This window comes from Neophocaena asiaeorientalis, unplaced genomic scaffold (genome assembly GCF_003031525.2).
Source record: "Neophocaena asiaeorientalis asiaeorientalis breed wild unplaced genomic scaffold, Neophocaena_asiaeorientalis_V1.1 scaffold490, whole genome shotgun sequence".
Taxonomy (NCBI): domain Eukaryota; kingdom Metazoa; phylum Chordata; class Mammalia; order Artiodactyla; family Phocoenidae; genus Neophocaena; species Neophocaena asiaeorientalis.
The window spans coordinates 3,553,350-3,556,977 of NW_020175079.1; the positions used below are offsets into that span (position 1 = coordinate 3,553,350).

Below are 3,628 nucleotides of genomic sequence, written 5' to 3' on the forward strand. Positions count from 1 at the left end.
CTGGTGGATGAGGCTGGATCTTGTCTTTCTGGTGGGCAGGTCCACATCTTGTGGTGTGTTTTGGGGTGTCTGTGGACTTACTATGATTTTAGGCAGCCTCTCTGCTAATGGGTGGGGTTGTGTTCCTGTCTTCCTCCTCAGAGGCACAGCACTGACTCCTCCTCAGAGGCACAGCACTGACTCCTGGCTGCAGCACCAAAAGCCTTTCATCCACACAGCTCAGAATAAAAGGGAGAAAAAGTAGAAAGAGAGAAAGAAAGAGGATAAAAGAAAAAATAAAGTAAGAAAAAATAAAATAAAGTTATTAAAATAAAAAATAATTATTAAGAAAAAAAATTTTTGTAAGTAAACAAAATCGGACGGATAGAACCCTAGGACAAATGGTGAAAGCAAAGCTATACAGACAAAATCTCACAGAGAAGCATACACATACACACTCACAAAAAGAGGAAAGGGGGAAAAAATCATAAATCTTGCTCTCAAAGTCCACCTCCTCAATTTGGGATGATTCGTTGTCTATTCATGTATTCCACAGATGCAGGGTACATCAAGTTGATTGTGGAGCTTTAATCCGCTGCTTCTGAGGCTTCTGGGAGAGATTTCCCTTTCTCTTCTTTGTTCATATAGCTCCTGGGACTCCCCTTTGGATTTGGCCCCACCTCTGCGTGTAGGTCGCCGGAAAGCGTCTGCGCTCAGACAGGACGGGGTTAAAGGAGCCGCAGATTCGGGGGCTCTGGCTCACTCAGGCCGGGGGGAGGGAGGGGTACGGAGTGCGGGGCGAGCCTGTGGTGGCAGAGGCCGGCGTGACGTTGCAGCAGCCTGAGGCCCGCCGTGCGTTCTTCCGGGGAAGTTGTCCCTGGATCCCGGGACCCTGGCAGCGGCGGGCTGCACAGGCTTCCCAGAAGGGAGGTGTGGATAGTGACCTGTGCGCGCACACAGGCTTCTTGGTGGCAGCAGCAGCAGCCTTAGCGTCTCATGCCCGTCTCTAGGGTCTGCACTGTTAGCTGCGTCTCGCGCCCTTCTCTGGACCTCCTTTAAGCAGCGCTGTTAATCCTCTCTCCTCGCGCACCAGGAAACAAAGAGGGAAGAAAAAGTCTCTTGCCTCTTTGGCAGGTCCAGACTTTTCCCAGGCAGATTCTTTTTGTTTGTTTATTTGTTTTGTTTTTAATTTATTTTTTAAAATTATTTTTACATTTTATTTTTTTATACAGCAGGTTCTTATGAGTTATCTATTTTATACGTATTAGTGTATATATGTCAATCCCAATCTCACAATTCACCACAGCAGCACCACCACCCCCGGCTTTCCCCCCTTGGTGTTCATACATTTGTTCTCTACATCTGTGTCTCTATTTCTTCTTGCAAACCAGATCATCTGTACCATTCTTCCAGGTTCCATATGTATGCATTAATATCCGATATTTGTTTTTCTCTTTCTGACTTACTTCACTCTGTATGACAGTCTAACCTATGTTTTCTTCTAATGTTTTATAGTTTTATGTTTACATGATCCATTTTGAGTTAATTTTTGCATAATGTATGGGACTTAGGTCAAAGTACAATTTTTTTCTATGAATGTCCAGTTGCTTCAGCACCATTTATTGAAAGGACTATCCATCCTTCACTGAATTGCTTTTACACCTGTGTCAAAATTCCAATGGGCAGACTCCCCCAGCCAGCCCAACAAGAAGTGCCAGTAGGGATTGGTTCAAGATGGCAGAGTAGAAAGACGTGCACTCACTCCCTCTTGCGAGAGCACCAGAATCACAACTAACTGCTGAACAGTCATCTACAGGAAGACACTGGAGCTCACCAAAAAAGATACCCCACATCCAAAGACAAAGGAGAAGCAATGAGATGCTTAGGAGGGGTGCAATCACAATAAAACCAAACCCCATAACTGCTGGGTGGGTGACTCACAAGCTGGAGAACACTTATGCCACTGAAGTCCACCCAACGCAATCACAATAAAATCAAACCCCATAATGGCTGGGTGGGTGACTCACAAGCTGGAGAACACTTATACCACTGAAGTCCACCCACTGGAGTGAAGGTTCTGAGCCCCACGTCAGGGTTCCCAACCTGGAGATCGGCAACGGGACGAGGAATTCCTAGAGATTCAGAGGTTGAAGCCTAGTGGGATTTGATTGCAGGGCTTTGACAGGACTGGGGGAAACAGAGAGAGACTCCACTCTTGGAAGGCACACACAAAGTAGTGTGTGCATTGCGACCCAGGGGAAGGAGCAGTGACCCCATAGGATACTGAACCAGACCTACCTGCTAGTGTTGGAGGGTCTCCTGCAGAGGCGGGGTGTGGCTGTGGCTCACCGTGTGGACAAGGACACTGGCAGCAGAAGTTCTGGGAAGTAGTCCTTGGTGTGAGCCCTCTCAGAGTCTGCCCTTAGCCCCATCAAAGAGCTGGGTAGGCTCCAGTGCTGGGTTGCCTCAGGCCAAACAACCAACAGGGAGGGAACCCAGCCCCACCCATCAGCTGACAAGCGGATTAAAGCTTTACTGAGCTCTGCCCACAGAGCAACAGCCAGCTCTACCTACCACCAGTCCCTCCCATCAGGAAGCTTGCACAAGCTTCTAAGATAGCCTCATCCACCAGAGGGCAGAAGCAGAAGCAAGAAGAACTACAATTCTGCAGCCTATGGAAGGAAAACTACATTCACAGAAACAAAGACAAAATGAAAAGCCAGAGGACTTTGTACCAGGTGAAGGAACAAGATAAAACCCCAGAAAAACAACTAAATGAAGGGAAGATAGGCAACCTTCCAGAAAAAGAATTCAGAGTAATGATAGTGAAGATGATCCAGGACCTCGGAAAAAGAATGGAGGCAAAGATCAAGAAGATACAAGAAATGTTTAACAAAGACCTAGAAGAATTAAAGAACAAACAAACAGAGATGAACAATACAATAACTGAAATGAAAACTACACTAGAAGGAATCAATAACAGAATAACTGAGGCAGAAGAACGGATAAGTGACCTGGAAGACAGGACAGTGGAATTCACTGCTGTGGAACAGAATAAATAAAAAAGAAAGAAAAGAAATGAAGAGGGTCAAAGAGACCTCTGGGAAAACATTAAATGCAACAACATTCACATTATAGGGGTCCCAGAAGGAGAAGAGAGAGAGAAAAGGACACGAGAAAATACTTGAAGAGATTATAGTTGAAAACTTCCCTAACATGGGAAAGAAAATAGCCACCCAAGTCCAGGAAGTGCAGAGAGTCCCATACAGGATAAACCTAAAGAGAAACATGCCGAGACACATAGTAATCAAGTTGGCAAAAAATTAAAGACAAAAAATTTGAAAGCAACAAGGGAAAAATGACTAATAACATACAAGGGAACTCCCATAAGGCTAACAGTTGATTTCTCAGCAGAAACTATAAGCCAGAAGGGAGTGGCATGACATACTTAAAGTGATGAAAGGGAAGAAACTGCAACCAAGATTACTCTACCCAACAAGGATCTCATTCAGATTCGATGGACAAATCAAAAGCTTTACAAACAAGCAAAATCTAACAGAATTCAGCACCACCAAACCAGCTCTACAACAAATGCTAAAGGAACTTCTCTAAGTCGGAAGCACAAGAGAAGAGAAGGACCTACAAAAAC

General features: G+C 45.1%; 1 pseudogene; it reads left to right on the forward strand.

The window, feature by feature from the left end:
• Positions 1-3,628, forward strand: part of LOC112412441 (chromobox protein homolog 1 pseudogene) — a 32,775-nt pseudogene that overhangs the window by 27,667 nt on the left and 1,480 nt on the right.